The sequence below is a fragment of the Lissotriton helveticus genome, chromosome 6, assembly GCF_964261635.1.
Source record: "Lissotriton helveticus chromosome 6, aLisHel1.1, whole genome shotgun sequence".
Classification (NCBI taxonomy): domain Eukaryota; kingdom Metazoa; phylum Chordata; class Amphibia; order Caudata; family Salamandridae; genus Lissotriton; species Lissotriton helveticus.
The window spans coordinates 852,722,615-852,745,710 of NC_136067.1; the positions used below are offsets into that span (position 1 = coordinate 852,722,615).

At 40.0% G+C, this 23,096-nt stretch overlaps 1 protein-coding gene across 2 annotated transcripts in view; it reads right to left on the reverse strand.

Moving 5' to 3' along the window:
- Nucleotides 1–23,096, reverse strand: part of TBC1D32 (TBC1 domain family member 32) — a 940,667-nt gene that overhangs the window by 151,428 nt on the left and 766,143 nt on the right. The gene's annotated exons all lie outside the window — the stretch shown is intronic.

The window sequence follows — 23,096 nt, forward strand, 5'->3', positions numbered from 1 at the left end:
TGTAGATATCTTGCATGTAGTAGCGCAAGTTATTGTTGTACAAGGAGCCCATTCCATGGTCTCTCATGTAAGCTGAAACAGATTTGTTTACATGCTTCCTCGACTTCTCAATTTGTGGACAAAATTGGTTCGACCACCTCCATTTCTGTCTTTGGCATATATTTGAATATACCAAGGCAGTCTGAGGAAAAAGTGCCATTAATTGCTCAAAGGTGTCCTTTAAAAGCATTTCCAGACCTACCCCAGTCAAAGTGCCCAAATCATTACCTCCACAGTGCACAATTAACAGGTCAGGTTTTGGCAAATGCATAAAGGTTTTCACCAATGGTATCAATTGGTGACATTTTAATCCTCTGTGGCCAAACCACTTAATTTCCACATCTTGTAAATTGAGGTTAGGTAAATTTCTGTTCTCAGCATACCTCTGAGCCCAATAGATGTAACTATGTCCAACAATCCAGACAGAAAACATGGTGAGAGAAGGTTCTCCTGTAGTCAGATGAAGTGTGGCAATGAAATGGCAGTTGAAAAAATAAGAGTTTAAAATGAAAAAAACTGTGGAGTTTCTGTGTTAATGAAGCAGTAACAGTGATTGGTGGATTTTGATTGCTGAAAACAGAAAGTTAGGGTGCATGGATGAGTTCTTTGAAAGATGTATTTTGAGTGGTCAAGAAAAAATCATTAAATGAAAGAATGCACTGGATATGCAGGTGCGCTGAGAGTTCAGAGTTCAATTGCAACATTGTTGTGTGAACTTGCAAACACCAGAGGTCTTCCAAGAGGTGGTTGCTATGCAAAAAAAGCAGAGAGGGCAGAGGGGGGAAGGGTTTTGATTTGAAAAAAAGTGAGGGAAGAGTTTTGATTGGGTGACATGAGAGATATGTGTGAAGAATTACAGCATTTCTGTGCTTTTGATAGCTGCAGACTCTGGAGTGCATACCTTTTGCTCTGCTGAAGACAAATTGGTGTGTTTCTGAGACTGTTTTGAAACTCAAAGTATTTGCTAAGGTGAGAAAAGATTTCTTTAATTTAGATAGAGAATAGTGTGCTTTAAGGAGAAATTTATGAAGAAAGTTGTGTTTTTCAAATGTTGCTTTGTCTCAAGTGTTTTACAAATAGATTTTGTTTCTTTGAGAAATTGTAATTGGAGAAAATGTGAAGTATTAGTACTGACAGGGTTTTTATGTGCATAGGAGCTGTGGAGTGTTTTCAAATCATGACTTGTAAATCGTTTTTGAGAAAAAGGAATGGTTTTAATATTTATGACAAGGACATAATGGTGTATGCTTCTTTATAAGGCAATTGAGTGTCTCTGATGTTATTTTTCCCATTTTAATGTAAGACCTTTCCCTGTGGAGCAAATTGCTTGTAAATATGCTCCCACCTGTGCATGGCAAATTTAGATTTTGAATGTTTGCGTTACATAGCCATGTTAAAAGTGACCCAAACATGCTGCAAAGGCAATCAAAAAACGCTTTCATGTGTCTTAAGGACATTTTAAGTCATTTCCCCATGTGGAGTGTTTTTAAATTATGACTTGAAAATCGTTTTTGGGGAAAAGGAATGCTTTTAAAATTTATGACAAGGACATAATGGTGTATGCTTCTTTATAAGGCATTTCAGTGTCTCTGATGTTATTTTTCCAATATTAAATTAAAAGACCTTTCCCCGTGGAGCAAATTCCTTGTAAATATGCTCCCACCTGTGCATGGTAAATTTAGATTTTGACTGTTTGAGTTACATAGCCATGTTAAAAGTGACCCAAAAAAGTTGCAAAGGCTTTTAAAAAAACACTTTCATGTGTCTTGAGGACATTTTAAGTCATTTCCCCGTGGGCAGTGTTTTCAAATTATGAGTTTAAAATCGTTTTTGAGGTAAAGGAATGTTTTTAAAATTTATGTGCGCCATATGCCCCCAAATTTCTTTTTCAGGGGTGCAGCAGGGTGTTCTTGAGACACCCCTGCACCCTCGGAAAAATTCCTAATTTGCGATGAGCTAATTGCTAATCGCAAATTGCACCTTCATTCCTATGGGCCTCCTGCTCCATGGAAATGAATGGGTAATTTGCAATTAGCAATTTGCTCATCGCAAATTAGGAATGGTAAAGAATCGCTATTTATTCCTTAAAGTTCGCTATTTAGGAAATGCAAAAAACTTTGATGATACATATGGCGGTTCATCTCTAACAAGATAAGAAGCTTAGGGATAGATTTATGATGACTGGCGCATCACCAGGGATGTGCCAGTCATTCTGCGCCGCTGTTCCGCCACCCATGGTGTGCTGCATTTACAATGCGGCGCACCATGGGGCAAAAACAGCACAGATGCGTGACGCATCTGTGCCGTAAAGGTGGCGCATTGCTGGAGTTGTATCGCAAGTGTGATGAAGCTCCAGCAAGGCTCAGGGGTGCCCCTGTCGCAGGGTTTCTGTTCTCACACAGAACTGTGCACAGAGGATTGGAACCTCGGCGAATTAGGGTGCCCCAAAACTCACCTTAGTACCCAAAAACTCAACGTTGAGCAGAGGAAAATATATGACGAAGTTACCATGCAAATTGATCATGGATTAAGTCATGAGAAGAAAGAGTGCTCATGTACGTCGTTGAAGCCTGTCCGACTGTACGTGAGTGGAGAAGCGGGAACTGGAAAAAGTTTCCTTATTAAAGCAATTTCATGTTATTTGCAGGAAAGGACAGAGTCATCGCTGTCTTGTGTTGTCCCCGCTCCAACTGGACTGGCAGCACATAACATTAAAGGGATTACTTTACATCGTTTACTGATGCTGCCAGTGGAGCATGACAACAAATTACAATATCACAAGCTATCTGGAGATGCTTGTTGTGAAGTTTCAAGAATCTTGAGGAAAATGAAACTTCTTATCATTGACGAAGTAAGCATGGTTTCCAATGTCATGCTTGCCTTTGTGCATTTGAGAATGCAAGAAGTTCTCAAAACAGAGTATGATGTGTTATTTGGTGGCAAACACATCATTGTTTTCGGAGATCTTCTGCAGCTGACACCAGTGAAAGGGCAACCTGTGTTCAAAATGCTCACGCATGAAGATACCAGGAAGTGCCTAGGGAGCATTGGCAACGTCAATATATGGTTAAACTTCAATTATGCTGAACTGCATGAAAATATGCGTCAGGCGAAGGATGAAGTTAACAAGACTATTCTACAAGATGTTAGAATTGGAAAAGTGACCGAGCATGGGAAAGAAGCTTTACATGCACGATTACTGTCAAATTTATATCCAGAACAAGATGTTGTGCCTGAGAATATTTTTCAGAAAATTACTGAGAAGAAATCTGGAATATGTTTGATGCCAACTCTTGCAGAATGTGCCAAATTCAACAACAAAATGTTGCATTTAGAAAAGCAAGAGATTGTGAAACTGGAAGCTATTGACAGAGTAGAGCATATGGGATCAACAATTATTTTGTCTGAGAATCTGAAAACAAAATTGGATTCATTAGAGAAGACTATATCTAAAACTGCAGGTTTTGAAAAGACTCTGAATGTGTGCTTGAACTGCCGTATAATTTTAAGAAGGAATTTACATGTTGAAAGAGGTCTGGTAAATGGATCAATGGGTAATGTTGTTGATTTTGTAAAATACAGAAATAGAGATGGAATTGAATTTTTAAAAATTAAATTTGATGGCATTGAGGAAGTACAGCTAATTGGTCGTTGTTCTGCTAGATTTTTGCTTGTAAAAGACTTATATGTTCGCCGTAAGCAGTTTCCTGTTTGCTTGGCATATGCGGTGACAATCCATAAATCGCAAGGTTTAAGTGTAGACAGTGCATTGGTGAATATTGGCAGTTCTGTGTTCAAGGAGGGTATGGCATATGTGGCATTGTCACGAGTTAGAACTTTATCGGGATTGTACTTGATTGAGTGTGATGTCACAAACATTTGTGCGGATCTAGATTGTGTTAAGGAATACAATAGGTTAAGAAGAGAGTATGCGCCACATTTGCCTCAATATCCTTTGTTTGAGAAACGTGTGGTAGGCCGGAAACGAAGAAATGTGACCAATACTGGGGAGGTTGTAGCAAAAAGACGAAAAGTCGATGAACCTGAAATTATAAGCAGAAACAAAAAGGATTCTGTTGAAGATGTTGTTGGTTTTCAATTTGAAAACAGTTCTGGTGTCAACTGCTATGCTAATGTAGTGGTTAATGTTTTGTTTTCTCTAGAAAATGTAAAAGAAGAGATTTGGTCAATTCTGATCAAAGATTTTGCAGTTTGTTAAATTCTGTGTTAGAGAAATGTAGCACTGATAGAACAAAAATAGAAAGTGTGTCTGAAATTCGAAATCTGTTAGACAGATGTTCAGGCCAAACACAATTCTCTCAAAATATTCAGCAAGATTGTCAGGAGTTTTTAATGTATATGCTTGATGTATTGCATGCTGAAGGTGTAGATGTAGATCACCTGTTTGGGCTTTCTTATCAATGGCAGCATGACTGCGAGAACTGTAGGGTATCAAGTACTACTAGTGTAGACTCAGAAAGATTTATATATTTAACTTTGCCAGACAGTAAATCAGTCTCTTTTAATAAACTAGTAAAAGCAGCTGATCACAACATGGAGTGTAGCCAATGTAAATCTGAAATGATGTCCACATTATTTATACGAACATATGGCCAGTATGTTATTTTAATGTTCCAACGATGTAGGCCTGATGGAACAAAATTGACAACTTTAATTAAAAATTTTGTGGCTTCACAGTTGTCAATATCAGGAAGGACTTTTGTAACTGCAGCAATTATATATCATGACGGTCCTTCAATAACATCAGGACATTACACAGCTTATTTAAAGTCTAGAAACGGCTGGTCATTCTGCAATGATTCTGTTTTAATTTTCAAAAAAAAATTGCCGTATGACCTTAAAAACTCTTACCTGGTGTTTTTAAAACCAAAATTTTAGGGAAAGAATCTCGGGATGTGCTCTGAGGAATTTCAAGAAGTTCTAATGGCTCCTACACGATTTGGCCTTGAGGATAAGTGTAGTACAGAGACATAACTTCTTACCATAACACTGGACGTCATGTTGAAATAACTGCACTTTGAATGAATTCAGAAAAACTGTTTCTTTTTATAAGCAAATTCAAGCAGCCAATCAAAACATGGAGTAGAGGGAATGTAAGTCTGCAATGCTGTCTACTGTTTTATATTGCTTTGTGATTAAAAGTGATGTAGAGAATTTAATAATTGTAGTAGTCATAGAGATAGTGTAAGTCTGCTTCATAGTAAGCAGTATCAGTGTCATAGGAAATGTAGAACATGAGTGAGCAAGAAAGGTAAGATATTAGTAATCCAGGATTGTGAAAATGATCTTCAACATTTTAATTCTGAAAGTTGCGGAAATACAACATGACGGGATTGGCTTACAAGAATTCCAAGAGTTATAAATGGCTCTGACACGATTTGGCCTTGTGGAAACGTGTGGTAGAGAGCGAGAAGTCATTTATTGTATGTAACATGTTTTTGAAAACAATGGAGGTTTTCTTTCAGAAAGTGGCGGGTTGAAAGTAATAACAGCACAACAGAGTGTAAGCTGTTCATAGGACATCCTTCGCCGTCATGGAAAGTAAGTTAACTTTAAGGAGTTCTGAATTCTGATTTGTTATGTTGTATGGGTTTTTAAAACACAATCATTTTGATTGTGGTTTTTTTTCCCCGCTGTTATATGATGAATACCTTCAAGTCACTGTTTTTAGTGAAATTTGATACATTCTGAGAACAGCAAAAATAAACCATTTAACATGTATAATTAATTCTGTTCTGTTTGCATTTATGATGTACATGTAGAACTGTGTAGGAGGCATGGAGAAGGTGAGGCTTCTGTAAGTGTCAAAGTTGTTGCATACAGTGCTCATATTCTACGTAGTCTTTCATATGATAGACTACATTTCCACAATGAGATACCTAAGCAAAGGAAACACAGGTGATATGATTGTGGAATGAGCAAAAAAAATTGCACGTTTTTCAATTATATTACCTGTGTTTCCTAACATTACACATCACATTGTGTAGATGAGGTTTAGGCCTGTTCCTGGAGACAGAGGAGGTCTGACATTTGTTCAAGAGTGCAGTGGACATGACACACTTGGTTGGTAGGCCTGCACATGTATTTTCTTCTCTGTATTCTTCAACAAACCTAAATTTCATCTGCAACTCTGAGTAGGACTTACCTGAAACAAATCTGTGAATAGGTTACACCTTATCGGCATCTTGAAACAATGATTTAAAATGTTAGGGTCAGATTTATGATGACCGTGCGCCTCATTTGCTCCGCTGTGGGTCACTTTTGTGTAAAAGATGCACCATGTTGCAAGATAGGTTTCAGTTCATCTCCAGCAAGATACCATCACTTTGAAATGTATATAATTAGCACTGTGTAGGGGACATGCAGAAGCTGAAGCTTTTCTAAGTGTCAAAATTGTTGTATACACTGCTCAACTTCTGTGTACTGTTTGATATGCTAGACTCCATCTGCACTATGAGATACCTAAGCAAAGGCAACACAGGTGATGTGATTGTGAAATGAGGAAAATAAACTCCACATTTTTCAATTACATCACCTGTGTTTCCTAAGTTTACGAATGACATTGTGCAGATGAAGTTTAGGTCTGTCCACGGACACAGAAGAGGTCTGGCCTTTGTTCAAGAGTGAAGTGGACATGACTTACTTCATTAGTAGGCCTTCACATGTATTATCTCCTCTGTATTCTTCAACAAGTGTAAATTTGATCTGCAACCCTGAGTAGGCCTCACCTTAACCAAACCTCTGGATAGGCCACACCTTATTGTCATCCTGAATCAATTATTTAACATGTTAGGGACAGATTTATGATAGGTGTATGCCTCTTTTGCGCCACTGTGCGTCACTTTTGTGACGCAGTCGCGGTTGAAAAGATTTGCTATGAGGCGACAAAATTATAAAATGATGCATCTAGGCAGATGTGTCATGCTGTAAAAAAACAATGCCACATGAAACCGATGCAGCAGTCATGCAAAAGATGCACAATGTTGCAAGATAGGACTCACTTCATCTGCATCAAGATACTGTTAGTTTAAAATGTATATTTTTAGGACTGTGTAGGGGCATGGAGAAGCAGAGGCTTCTGTAAGTGTCAAAGTTCTTGAAAAACTATTTGTCCTTCAATCTTTTCCCTTGTCTTTTCTAATTTATTAAAAACATGTTTTAATATTTTTCAAATGTTTGTTCTCTCTTTCACAGATTGAAAGTATAAAAAGAACAAATGACTAACTTAACGACAATTATAAGGTAAATGTTTTGTACTCTTTTCGTTATATTTCTATCACATTTAACTTCTATTAGTTCCACTGCTTCATTTCTTTAAGCATCACTTTCCTGCCTTTGCTACTTCCCTCATTCCTTTCTCTATTACTTAATTACTCTACTCCTTCACTATTTTTCTTAGTCCCTCTCTTCTCATACTTCTTCACTCTTGGTCACTCACTCTGTCTCTATTACTTTCACTGTTTCTGACTGATCTAAAAATTTTTTTTTTAAAAGAACAGTAAGTATAAGGGAAGGAAACAGACAGTTATGTTAAAAGAAAGACAGCTATAGGGAGTAAACTAGGGATACTGTTACCCGCAATCCTCTGCTGATGATGTCACTGACCATGTCATGAATGATGTAATATGTGACATCATCAGCAGTGGATTACGGGTAACAGTATCTCTAGTTTACTCCCCTATAGCTGTCTTTCTTTTAACATAACTGTCTGTTTCCTTCCCTTATACTTACTGTTCTTTTTTTTTTTTTTAATTTTTTGGTTCGCTCCCGGTTCGCGTACCGGCGAGCGAACTGGGAAGCGAACCAAGAGAAATAGAGGTTGGCAGAGTTCCAAATATTCTGCCAATTTTTTTATAACGGGGAGGTAGTTCTGAAAAGAACTTTTTTTTTATTGTTTTTGTTGTTTTATATTTTTTTTATTATTTTTCTGAACATTTTTTTACTTTTTTTGAATTTTTCTCAACGGTTTTATATATTTTTTTGGTTTTTTTGGGGGGGGGAAACGAAAACGATTCATTGTAAAGGGCTCAACAGGAGCAACAAAAAAAAAGAATTTATTGTTTGGGGCGTTTCGGACAAACATGAGCATGATTGTCAATAGCTCTGTTGATCAGAGTGATGCTACTTTCTCTGTAGCAAATGAATCCATTGCAAAGTACGCAGACTTGTTTTACTTCCCCGAATCTCATTTGTATATTTGGCACCATCTCCCTGCCCTCTGGTCCCGTCACTTCCGGTACAACAGATCTTCTGGCCATAATAGGGGGATTATCTAGTTCGTTACGTAACTGTGCAGCACTGTAGTTGTTAGGATGCCACCTAGTCATATGGCGATGCATTGTGTAGTTTCCGTAACTGTATTTCTTCTCGGTCCCTCTGGACAGTCTATCTTGACATATAAGGCAAGTTACGTATCTTGCATTTACTTTTTTCTGGCCTTTGGGAAATTTAAAAAATTGCCAAATAAAATTTTCTTTCAGGTGAAACCTCTTGGGCTCCTCAGGCAAAAACTGCCTCTCTTCCTGCTCTTCCTCCTCTTCCTCTTCTTCCTCTTCTTGCTGAATTATAACTTCAGCAGGTGGTCCTCTCTTCCTTGGATGTGGTGGAGGTGGTGGGGAAGCACCAGCTGAAGCTACTAAAGAAGCCATTGCTCACTGGTAACAAAGGGTCTTTCTCTCACAAAGATGAAAGTCAGAGTGAGGAAAGAAGGAGGGGTTTTCATCATTTGGGAAAAACAATAGTTCTCAACCAATGAAAAGTGTTAATTTTAGATTACATGACCTAGTCTTACATCATTAGGAAACCAAAAGTGAAATGAACCAATGAAAAGTGTTATTACCAAGTCACATGACCTGCTGTGTTTACGTTACGCGCTTTGCGCCGCCTCCCGGTTTGCTTCCGGGAACCTGCGGTTCGCGCCTCGCTTCGCGTACCAGTTCGCTTCCGGGTACGCTAACGTAGCACGTCATATGACGTATCACGCGACAACGCGAAACGTCATGCGGACGCGACGCGTCACGATGTTGTTTTCTAACGCGGCAGTTGCGCTAAAGGAACGTTTACCGGTTCGCGGACTATTTCGCGGCATCAAGGTGAGCTAACGGGAAGCTTCCCGATTCGCGAAGCGGGAGCGAAGAAAAAAAAATATTAAAAAAAAAAATTATTAATAAACATATAAAATATATTTTTGGATTTAAAGAAGAATACATTTTACAGCTACAGATATTAGCTTTTAAAAAACCAATGAAATTCACTGAAAAAACCATAGGTTATAGACCATATATAGTTAGGAATTAGCATTTACAAAACCTTGAAAATTCACTGAAAAAACCATAGGTTATAGACCATATATAGTTAGGAATTAGCATTTACAAAACCTTATTTTACTCACACAAAACCATTGAAATTCCATATATAGTTAGTTGCACTAATTATATATCGCGCACCCGCAATCCACTGCTGATGATGTCACATATTACATCATTCATGACATGGTCAGTGACATCACTGATGACATCACTGATGACATCTCAAATGACATCACTGATGACATCACTGATGACATCTCAAATGACATCACTGATGACATCACTGATGACATCTCAAATGACATCACTGATGACATCTCAAATGACATCACTGATGACATCACTGATGACATCTCATTTGACATCAATGGTCACATCACTGATGATATCATTTATGTGACAATACAATGCATCTCCTCACACTTTAATATAACCTCTGTTACACCCAGTGTTAAATACAGAATATAATTTTTTAAACCATTGACACACCAATACTAGTTACTACATACGCCCTCACTGATTCCTATGTCTACACACACATTCACTCATTCACCCATACAATCATTCATACATACAATCACTCATCTTTACAACACTATCATATGCACTCATACAACTATACAGACACTCACACTCTGCCACTCATCCATGGAGTTACTCACACACCTAGTCAGTCCTGTAAAGAATCAATCACACTTCCATTTTCTAATCTATACAGTTAAACATAGAGTACCTTACATTTTCAAACATATACTAACACATACTTACTCTCTTATACAATCATTGATACAAGAACACATTGATCTGCACAGAGTCACACATCTCCCAGCCAGCCACACACACACTCAGTCTCCCATACAAATACTTGGACAATCAATCAATAACCCATATAGTTACTCATATAGCTACTGATCAACACATGCAGCAGTTTACAGAACAAAAGACATAATGATGCACAAATTAAGACAGTTTAGTCACTAACCCATGCACTCAGTGAGACACATTTAATCACTCACTCATACAGTCAGTCACGCACCTACTAAATCCTTCATCCAGACACTTCTACATCTACTCATTCTTCAATATGTAAAACATATTTAAACTTTACAGAAACACACAGTCACTGGATGATGTCATCAGTGATGTCATCAGTGATGTCATCAGTGATGTCACTGACCATGTCATGAATGATGTAATATATGACATCATCAGCAGTGGATTGCGGGTGCGCGATATATAGTTAGTGCAACTAACTATATATGGAATTTCAATGGTTTTGTGTGAGTAAAATAAGGTTTTGTAAATGCTAATTCCTAACTATATATGGTCTATAACCTATGTTTTTTTCAGTGAATATATATATATATATATATATATATATATATATATATATATATATATATATCCAACACAGTGAGGGGACCCTTTAGGAAGCAGCCTGAATGAAGAAATAGAGAATATGGGTTCCAGATTCCTTGAAAGAGGATACTCGATGGAAGTGATTGCCACTGCAAAAAGCCGGATGCATCTGAAGAAAAGAGAAGAACTATTATCCCCAAAAAATAAGAAACTTAAGAGAGATCAAGAACAAGAAATAGATCAGAGCAGCGAGACAACCAGACTAATAGTTGACTATGATAATCAAAACTCACAAATGAGAAAAGCCTACAAAAAACATTGGCAAATTCTCCGTCTGGATAAAACTTTGAGTGAGAGCTTGACAAAAAATCCCAGTATAACATACAGAAAAACCTCCTCCTTGAGAGACATACTAACACAAAGTCATCTGGTATTGCAGGAGGAGAAAAAACAGAGATGGCTAACAACACTTGGCTTCTGGAAATGCCATAAGTGTAAGGCCTGTGAACATGGGGTGAATATCAAATACTACCTACTACAGAATGGCAGAAAAGAAACCATATATGACCATATCACATGCGAATCCAAATGTGTTTATAGGCTTCAATGCCCTTGTGGCAAGTACTACATTGGGAGCACTATAAACAAGTTAAAGTTGAGAATACTACAACACCTACGGGCGATAAAAAACAAGGACCCGTGTTACCCAATGGCCACACATTTTGCTCAATACCACCAGAGCGACACCAGTCTCTTGAAATACTCGGGAATAAAACTGTGTAAACTCCCAGAACGAGGTGGTGATCAATTACAACAATTGAGACGTTTAGAATCGAGAATGATACTAAGCATTGGAACTGAGGCACCGTTTGGTCATAATTTGGATGCCGAACTGTATGTACATTTGTGAAATTGATACAAAGACATTTCAATGAGACCTTGATTTCTAAATGTGGGACTCTATGAATTGTGGGAGTGCCGTCCCTTTGATACTGGAATCTGTACATGTTTTGAATAATTGCTCTGAACCAGAACCGACTAATTACCTAGATCCCATAGAATCTTCTCACTAAAAGATAAAAAATGCAGGGAAAGATGATTTATAGTTGAATAACAGTAGGAAGTTTGAAAGAGCATAGGATAAGAATACAGTACTTCACATAAATTATGTGGTTGCCTGCATAGGAAGAATTGTTGAAATAGTGCATAAAACTATATACGATAGGTTGTGTAATACCTGGATAATGACATTTTATGCCATCGAAACTTATTCCTGTGGTTATATGATACTTTATTTAGATCATTGCAGCAATCACTGAATTTCATAAATGTTGGTTCTTTTTTCGTAAAACTTTATGAACTGACTGTTTGTCTCTAAAAAATCTAAAAAATTTATAATCATCATTTACCTTGAATTAATATAATCCTTGATTTAATATCTCTACATGGAAAAGTATAGCATAATACCATGACAATGATTAGATGGATCTAAATGTAAATAATCATCTTCTGTAAATACTTTATTTAGAAATTGTCGGTTCTGTATGACAACTGGTACTTCACATTAATATCTTTTATATTGATCTGTTAAATAGAGCATGAAACTAGGTAAAATACTTTATTTTGAATGTATGGTCATAGATTTTGGTTATGGTACTTTACGTTAATTGTACATATCAATGTATATACCTTTAAATATGTACTGGCCATGTGCTCACCTTGCTGGGTGGGTTGGTCTAGATGACCATGGAAATGGTAGAGGGTACTCACACTGTTTACACTATATAAGTAAGGTCTAGACCTAGGGACGCTACGGTCCAGTGGAAGGCAGGAGCCGAAACGCGTAGACCGTCCATTTGATGCACGTTACTTTTTGCACTGGTGTGTAAATAAAGAACGCTGAAAATCATCTGTTGCTGTGCCGTGTCCTTTGATCTACTGAATGTAGGAAGAAGAAGCTGTGGCAATATATATATATATATATATATATATATATATATATATATATATATATATATATATATATGTATATATAAATATATATATGTATATATATATATTTTTACTGTCCCTCATTGTCAGGATTTACCTGGAGGTGATGGATAGTGAAAAAAAAAAAGCCACCAGCCCGTCCACTCTAAATAGGTTGGACAGTCAGATGACTTAACTATGACAGCCCCGGCCCAGTCTACTTGACAGAGGCCCTGATTTAGGGCTTGGAGGATGAAGTAAAGGCAGGCAGGGTGTCAGAGGACTTTACGTCAGCCACCCTGCCTTTACTCTGCATGCAAAATGTAGAAATTCCCACTGCCCACGTGAACATTTCTATACATTGGCGGAAACCGCCTCCATGGCAGTTCCTGTAAGTTTAAGGAAGGTTTGATGGACAGTGCAGGCAAACATGATGGGCGGCCGTCAAACTGCCGAAAGTTTTTTTATGTTTCAAAAACAAACTCCTAAAGTCGACCATAGTCATGTCACCTATTCACACTGTGGACCTCTGCTTTTTTAGTTGGGAAATTTGAGAGGCACACCCCCTGAATCCCACTTGCTACATGTGTACTTGAAAAGTATTAGGAAGGTTCCCCTGATATTTTTCACAGGGAGGGGAGCGGACAGTACACAAAATTGAACCCTGTGCTTTTGTGTGGGAAAAGATTCCAGAATGACTAATAAGAAAAATGTGCAGGGAAAACAGACCACATAAGTACATTGGTTTGTGTGTGCAGAATCTACCTCAAGAATAAGCATCAATCGATCTACAGGCCAGGGAGACACATGAATAAAAATAGAAATAGAAAAAGTTATTAAAAATATATAACAACATTTATTAGGTACCTCCCTTTAGGGTTACAATCTAAAATATATTAAAAAATCATAATACTATGATGTATGTAGACAATTAAAAATCAATCAGGTTACAATCAAGATAGTCAAAAACAGTTGACGCAGCGTTTCGGTGTTGTGTAATGGTGTCACCTTCTTCAGGACAAATTGACTTTACGCAATTGTTTCAAATCTAAAAATTAAACAAACATTGTTTTAGGTACCCGTTGAGTGCATATTGTTACATCTCTACTACATTCTTTAGCTCCCTTTTTAATCATTTACATCTAAATTCTTCTCCACATTCAAATGAAGACCTCTTATCCCCTGCATCTTCCATATAGATTAAAACAAGGCTAAACATCCCATTACACTCATATTAAGATGTTGCCTATCATTGCATATTCAGTTGTATCGCAGTTATTTATTTGTTTAATCTTCAAACACACTACTACCTTGATCATGAAGTCTTTAGGCACCTTAAGTCTCAGTCCTCAAGATGTCATGCAGGTCTCAATGCTGCTTCAGACATTGGTCTATTGTTTCTAAAGAGAATGGAATAAACTTAGTGTCTCTATTCCATCGACCATAGTCATGTCACCTATTCACACTGTGGACCTCTGCTTTTTTAGTTGGGAAATTTGAGAGGCACACCCCCTGAATCCCACTTGCTACATGTGTACTTGAAAAGTATTAGGAAGGTTCCCCTGATATTTTTCACAGGGAGTGTGAACAATAGTGCTGTAGATCCATATGGCTTGAATTAATGAATAAAGCCAGGAGAGCAACAGATTTATTAATGTTCTCTTCCTTACAGCAAATTGGAACGAAAGGGGTACTAACTTGCTATTGCCTATCCATGGAATAAGCAGCCAAACAAACAATATTAAGGTGGCTCCCCGTGTCCATTGAGAATGACCCAGAGTCAAATTAAGGTAAAAGACAGAGATGTCTAGTAGTACAAATCTCACAAGGACTAATAGAATAGAGACACTAAGTTTATTCCATTCTCTTTAGAAACAATAGACCAATGTCTGAAGCAGCATTGAGACCTGCATGACATCTTGAGAACTTAGACTTAAGGTGCCTAAAGACTTCATGATCAAGGTAGTAGTGTGTTTGAAGATTAAACAAATAAATAACTGTGATACAACTGAATATGCAATGATAGGCAACATCTTAATATGAGTGTAATGGAATGTTTAGCCTTGTTTTAATCTATATGGAAGATGCAGGGGATAAGAGGTCTTCATTTGAATGTGCAGAAGAATTTAGATGTAAATGATTAAAAAGGGAGCTAAAGAATGTAGTAGAGATGTAACAATATGCACTCAACGGGTACCTAAAACAATGTTTGTTTAATTTTTAGATTTGAAACAATTGCGTAAAGTCAATTTGTCCTGAAGAAGGTGACACCATTACACAACACCGAAACGCTGCGTCGACTGTTTTTGACTACCTTGATTGTAACCTGATTGATTTTTAATTGTCTACATACATCATAGTATTATGATTTTTTAATATATTTTAGATTGTAACCCTAAAGGGAGGTATCTAATAAATTTTGTTATATATTTTTAATACATTTTTCTATTTCTATTTTTATTCATGTGTCTCCCTGGCTTGTAGATCGATTGATGCTTATTCTTGAGGTAGATTCTGCACACACAAACCAATGTACTTATGTGGTCTGTTTTCCCTGCACATTTTTCTTATTAGTCATTCTGGAATCTTTTCCCACACAAAAGCACAGGGTTCAATTTTGTGTACATGTGTACTTGAGAATTCACAGATACCATTTACAATATTGCAAGCGAGAACGCGAGAAACTATGTGCAAGAAGAGAGAAACGTAACAATTAAGGGGTTCCCTTGTGAGGCTCCAGTTTGTGGTGCAAGAGAGCTACATTGAGTCCAAGCTGGTAACTCGTCTTTGCCCAAATTTGCCTGGAATGAAATGGCTAATTAAAATAACGTGTCATTTCCTTTTCATCGTTTTATCAATAGTCCAACCTGCCAATATTTTCTTCTTTTTTTAAAATATATTTTTATTGTATTGTCATAGACATGGTACACACAAAATAAAAAGACATATACTATTTCTGGCACATAGATCACTGCGCCTGTACATTATATACCATAGACAAATGAATAATCTATGCGTTGTTTTCCTCTGTTGGGAAGTGAAAAAAGACAATTTAAAAAAAGGCAGGCACGACTTTATTTCAAAAAACCAACCCAAAGCCTACACCAGCAAGAAGCCAGGGTGATAAAAAGTGCAACAGCATAATTGTTCTGTGTACTCATATACCCCATTGATTCACATAATCAGTTTACCCTCTCTGTCAAATTGATCGCAAATCTTAGGTCCAATAAGGCAAACAACTGAACATCAGATTTCAATTGAGATATGAAGCAAGTGACCATGCATCGAACATTCATCTGGTGGGCAAGGTACTGGGGTGGTACTCCGATCCTTGGATCACCAAAGAATGAACTGACCAACACGAAACACCGTGATCTACCAAATGTATGACTTCATCTACAGACTTTGGGCATGATTTAGACTTTGAAGGAGAGAGTAAGTGTGCCTTCACCGCCACAGCAAAGTTCTGCCCACCTCATTTAGAGTCAGGCAGAAAGTCAGCATGTAGACAGCAAAGATTACTCCAGCTCTGCCACCTACCTAACTCCAACGGCCTGACGAAGTAAGGAACGTCAGAGGTTTGGCTTTATGTCTGCCTGGCCTATTGAATGGGTGAACACATGTCCACCTTTTATTGTCCTTCACCGCCAGGTGAAACCGGGAGGTATGGGGCAGTGAAAAGTGAAAAATGGGTCCCACGCTATAGAAAAAAAACTCTCATGGCAAGACAGTCATTGCTTTTTATTTTCAAAAACAAAATCCAGCGTTTGGATATTGTTTTTGGAAATAAAAAACATTTTGAAAGTGTGACATAAGGCGACGTTGTGTTGATAGAGCCGTCTGTTAAACTTTCGGAGCATTTACAAAAATAGCTGACTGGTGTCTACTATAGATAAAAGAGATGTCTGCTGGCCGGCAGACATCTGTAAATTTGGCTGGTAGTGTACCCTCGCCATGGCAGGAGTAAAGTACCCCTCCATGGCAACAGTACTTAATCCATCCCCCAAAGTCAAAATCAGGCCCTCTGTTCTTCACTATGTTTTGAGGTACTACAGTACAACAGTAGATTATGGATGTAAATGTTAGATTTAATAGAGGCACTATGTTATAAACCATCTTGTAGCAATCAGAAGCTTGGTAAAATTTTAAAGAGAAAACAATTTCATATCCAGACAAATACATTTAAGAAAGAGTAACATACTTATTGCAAAAGGTCGCAAAGAACAAGTTACTTACCTTTGGTAACGCTTTTTCTGGTGGATACAGTATCTGCCTGTGGATTCCTCACCTCGAAGGCACAGAAAAAAGGGGGAACTGATGTCATCACGCCGACGTGGGCCTATTATGAAGTCGGTGACGTCAGCGGAGCTGCGCACGATGCCGTGCTTCTGTGACGTCGTCCATGTCGGCACGAAGCTACAAAAATAATTTCCGAATGTTGCTGACGCAGGGGGATATTCACAAGGTGAGGAATCCACTGGCAGATGTATCCATCAGAAAAATGGTGCATTTTCCAACATCATTCTTTCCTACTCATGCTGGGTCCAATTTGAAAACGTTTTTGTGCATTTAAATTTTACTTGGATGAATAAAACAGTTATTGCAGTGAGTAAGTTTCAAATCTTTAATCACTAAATAAGATTTTTTTTAAATGTTACCCTCTCAAATTGCATGCATGAATTGTGGAAATCTCACCAGTATGGTGGAATTTCTGCAACTGGAAAGTTAGGAAAAAGGGTGGATTTGTGGTCATTCCAAGGTGAGTCAACCATCAAAAGCCAGCAAATATCCACAGATACTGTGGTTGCGCCAGAGTGGCCCTTCCACCACTTCTAGGGTAGACTACAGGCTAGGTGTTTTCTTTCATGGTTAGATGGGCTGCGAAAACCTCTCAATGAAAGTCAGTTTGTTCCTTTTCTAGTCATATCCTATCCTACCAAAGTCCTTTGATCTCCATATCCCCCATATGAGCTCCCCACCCTTGAGTGGAAGCATCCGTTATGACAGTGGCCACCGTAGGAGGAGGTTACTTGACACACTCTACCATTGACGATCCAGCGCAGTGTCTCTGGAGAGCTTGACAGAAGTCTGGAGATCCCTGTTGTGTTAAAACCACTTTCCACAGAGGCACCACTAGAAGGTACTCATGTGCCAGCATGCAAGGGTGATCAACAGAATACGGGAGTCTAGCAGACACAAGACCTTCAGGACTGGAACCATTGCTCAGTTCTGAAACATACGAACCATAGACTGAATGTCCAGAATCCTCTGAGTAGGAGGGAAGGTTTGACTCACCGTAGCGTTAGTAGTGCTCCTATAAATAGGGTGCACTGTGAGGGCTCCAGGTGAGACCTGGGTTTGTTGTTGGAAAAGCCCAGGCTGAACAACAACTGAAACGTCACCTGTAAGGGATGCAGCAGCAACTCCAGAGACTTGGCTTTGATGAGCCAATCATCTAGGTAAGGGAATACCGGCATTCCCAACATTGTAAAATGAGCTGCAACCATTGCCAATGCCTTCGTGAATAGGCGAGAGACGGAAGTAAGATCAAATGGGAGTACAGCAAACTGATAATGTTGAGACCCCACTGTGCAGCGAAGGTACTTCCTGTGTGACTGCAGAAAAGGGATGTGAAAGTAAGCATTCTGCAGTCGACTGACACCATCCAGTCTTCTTTTTCCAGTGCAAGAAGCACCTGAGCTAGCGTCAATATCTTGAACGTTTTTCTGTTTGAGAAACCAGGTCAAAATTCTGACTTCTTAGATTGAACGCAAGCGACCTTCCTTCGTGGGAATCAGGAAATAAGGCGAGTAGCATCCCGACCCCATTCCTGCTCTGGAACCAGCTCCACTGCATCTTGTGAAGTAAGGATGGGACCTCCTGTTGGAGGAGCTGAAGATGGTCCATTGAAAGCTAACTAAGACGGGGATGCAAGGGTGAGGGAAATTCCTGCAAGGGCAGAGCATACCTGTAGGAAGCTGGCTTTTTGTATAGTAGGCCAATGTAAGGGCACATCATGGAAAAAGTCCAGACGATCATTATTGGTTTACAGGTCTTACTTTAATAAGTCCAAGTACTCTATTTGTAGTAGTGTGGTTGAGCAGCTTAGGCTTATCAGAGGGGAGTGTTAAGCGTTTGTTGCACAAACAGTGACAATCAATGTATACACACTCAAAAAGAAATCCAAGACCAAATTATAAAAATAATAAAGATTTTTATATAATTGATAACAAGATCATTGGAATCAGGAGGGTACATTCAGAGTTATGGATTTTACAAGAAAACAGTAAACCACACGAATAACGGATTTTGAGGTATGAGCCTCAAATGCGGTAATGTTATCCTAAGGAAGGAAAGACAAATACTGCAAACATATACTTGTGGCTGAAGTTTGGACCTTGCCCATTGGAACTTGAGGTACTATGGGACCAAGGTCCACAGAACCACCACCAGTTTTCTATCTATTAACTGCCCTGGCGTGTCCAGGTGCAGAGGAGTTGGACAAGTTGGTAGCCTTGAGCGCTACACCACAGAAAGCAATGGGCACCTGAAAACAAAGGCTGCAGGGGGGACTTGAGGACAAGTCCGGCAGAACCCAAAGTGGCGTTCAGATTGTGAGGGTCTTTAGAACAAGGGGGCACTGTTGGTTGTGGTGAATGCTGGCTGTGGGACTCCAGTGCAGAGGTATTTGGCAAGCAGACCACTTGTATTGGAGGCTTCCATGGTTGGTTTGACCTGCACAGGGGAGGAAAACACAACAGCAGGGCCACTCTTGGTGTGAGCCTCATCGGTCCTGAATTTCCTCATCAGGCATGTTGGCTTTGGCAGCAGTGGTGTCCGGGCTGGAGACTAACAAGCCTTGGTTGCTGCAAGTGCTCCGGTACCCAGGGTATTGGTGCAGGGGGGCTCCTGGAGGGTCTAGCGTCTTAAACCTCAGTGGGGAGACGGGGCTGATCCCCCTGGAACCACAGAAACCTCTTCCTGGTATTATCCTTCCCCGGTGGGCCGGATGGCCAGCAAAGCGATGTACCGGATAAGAGCAGTCGGTGCCTACAGATGCAGGGGGATGGCTCCTCCATCTAAAGGGAGATTCTAGATGGTTGGCGAAGTGCTGGGCAGTTCTCCTAGTGTTGAGGAGGATGCATAGCTTTTGGACGAGTCGGGCCTTTGCACTCGTCGCGGTAGCAGCAGTCAGACAGGATTTTAGGCCAGATGTAGGTAATCCCAATGTACCTATTCTTAAATACCGAATTTTACAGATTCGATATTTAAGAATAGGTAAATGGGATGTAGATACATTTTCGGTAAAAATTACCGAATCTGTAAGATTCGGTAATTAAGAATCTGTATTTACCGATTCGGTAATCCCTATTAATTCCTATGGCCCATAGGAATGAATGGGAAGCCATTCAATTTTACTGATTCTGTAAATACCGAAAAGGTAATAGGGGGGAACTTATGCATTGACACCCTGTTGCACCCCTGAATAGTGCATGGGTGCACATGTGGCACACATACATGCCCTAAGGGCATGTATGTCTGCCACATGGCACAGTAAAAAAAGCACAAAATTGCTTTTTTATAAGGTTTTCGAAATTTACCACCAACCTTTATTTGGTGGTAAATACCGAATCCTTACCTGTGCAATGCACTCATTTGAGTGCTCCCTACATTTCAGATTTGGTATTTTAAGGAATCAGCAATTTACAGATTCCTTAAATTACCGATTTGGTAAATTACCGAATCTGAAATGTAGCCACCTGCATCCCAAATGCCCAATACCGGTCGGTAACGGCCGAAGTTCGTTAATTTCGGCCGTTACCGACTGGTATTGGGCCACCTACATCTGGCCCCTAGTCCCAAGTTTGGTGTAGGTCCTCAGTTCTCATGGTGACTGTTTTTTGTCCTTCTTCTGTTCCCAGGTAGATGAATCTGTCAGTCTGGTGTCGGGGGGCACTTAAATACTGAATTTAGGGGTGTTTAGGAGCGTATAGGGCAGTACCCAATGGGCTACCTACTCCTGGGATGTCTACACCCCCTATATGACCACTTCCTGCAAGGAGTGGGCATAACCCTAACCCAGAGTTCAGAGTTTCATCAAAGATGGTGTAACCCTTCTTCGGCTCTCCACTTCAGGAAGCTAACCTTAGGGATGTGTCTAGCCTGTAAGATTGATGAGCCTCCGGACTAACTAATTTCCCGCTGCTCTGTTGCAAATGGGCCATAGGGCACGGGGTGGCATTCCCCGGATATGGGTTGTAGCAGTTGTCGTATATCAAATTCCTTCAGAGCCTCTGGATAGATGCATTGACAATTTGAAAAAATGTCAACATCATGATCCGACCCTAAGTACCAAAGAACCAGAGGCAGATTCATGAGGGTCAGTAATAGGCAACTGACCCTCACAGTCCTTGAAGGGCTTAAATAGCAATTTTTCGGGGTGATAACATTATTCCCCAAAAACTGTACCATATAGGAAAATACATCAAAAAAGTCGACAACTCCCATTGGAGAGTTTAAAAAAACGTTAAGCGTCAAAGGCGTGGAAAAAAAGGGAACTGACGTCCGCATGTCAACGGGGCTTCACATGGCTCCAGTGACTTGACGCGGTGCTGGGTGCAGAGCCATGTATATACCAACACCCCCTGCTGACGTGGGAGAGCTACCGAAAAGTTTCCAGTCCAAGCTAATGCCTGGCAATATTCAAAAGGTGAGGAATCTGCAGGTAGATATATCCATCATAGAGACCTAACCAGGGTTCTCCCTAGTCGCTGAAGAAACCAAGCCCTACCTCCAGCTGAATTTGTCTGCCCTGGCTTTCAAAGATCCAGCCAGGTGGTGTACTAACAGGAAAATGTCCTGACTCCCAGCCATGCCCAGAGACGCAGGGCCTCTTGACACACGGCACACGCCCCTACTCTGCCCTGCTTGTTGCAATACCACATGGCAATAGTGTTGTTTGCGAACATTTAAACCAGCCTTGCCTTGATGGAAGGTAGAAAGGCTTTCAGTGCTAGGCAAATCGCTCTCAACTCCAACAAGTTTAGGAGAGACTCAGACTAGAGGTGGGTGATGAATTTCGCAGAGTTTTGGCCAAATTTCAAAGTGGCAGAGTTTTTTCCTGTGCGGGCTCACCTTTAGTTGAAGAAAATTGGCGTACCCTAGTGTGATTTTCTACAAGGGCACGCAGCGAGATATTGCCAATGAAGAGGGTAGTAGACGGTCCGAACTGATCGCGGTGAGAAAGCTGCCGCTCAAGTGGGAAATCTATTCGAGTGGCAGCAAAGAAGCAGCACCCTCTCGTGTGCTGTGACTTCTTCGATTTTTTCGACTGTTTGTGGGTCTTACCTGATGACGACTTCAAGCACAATTACAAGAGCTGGGAAAGGCTTTGCGAATGGGTCTGATACCTTCTCCGTTACCAGGCCTTAGAGAGTTGCAGAGTTGACTGTCGTCAGGCAGTCAGAAGCTTCAGGGATCACTCCTGGAGTGATCTGTGGTTCATGGTGCAACAGTCTTTACATGCCTTGCTTCAGGCACCAGAGGCAACCCATGTGGGGGTCTGTCACATATATCTGTCTCTGACAGGAACTACAGGGTTTAAACCCCACAGGTTTTTTAAGGGACATCCCTAAGCACACTGGGAGACAAGTACAAAAACAGTTCGGCAAAATGCCAAAAATAATGTTAAAAGCATGCCAGGGTGGTGGCTCTATAGGCAACACGAACATCATTTCCGGCGCGGATTACACAGATGCAGAGCTGGTAAACGCCAACTACTGGTGCACAAAGATACTGCTCAAAGATTTCCAAATCTAGTCTGACGCCTAGTGTATATTCTAAGGTAAGGAATCTGTAGCTAAAAGTCTATATTAGAGACAAAAATATAAATAAAAATAGTGGGATGATATCCAAGAAAAATCGGCATATAGGGCCTGATTACGATGTCGGTCGGAAAGCCTCCGACCGACCTTCGGATTCTCCTAGACCGTGTCAGAACCCTTCTGTGCGACTTGGCTGGAAACAATTCTGAGTGACCGATTACGAATTGGTTCTGACCAGCATTCAGAGAATCCTCTGAGCTCTACGGACAGTGTTTCTGACTGACCAATTACATTGTCGGATTCTGACAACCTTTCCGACTCGGTCTGTCTGACACGAAAAGGCTGTCGTAAACTGACGTTGGGGGGCCCCTACCAGGCCCCCCTCCATCCTAAGTCCTTTGGTTTGGGGTCGAGGGGGTACCCAAGGGACCCCCTTCTAAAACCATGCACAGTGTGGCAGGCATCATGGGGTGCCCATGACAGGATGAAAGCTTTTCCGCAATCTCCCATTTTCCCCTTAGAAGCCTGTGTTGTCGGTTGGAACACAGGCTCCCACTGAAGGTAATGGGAGTCC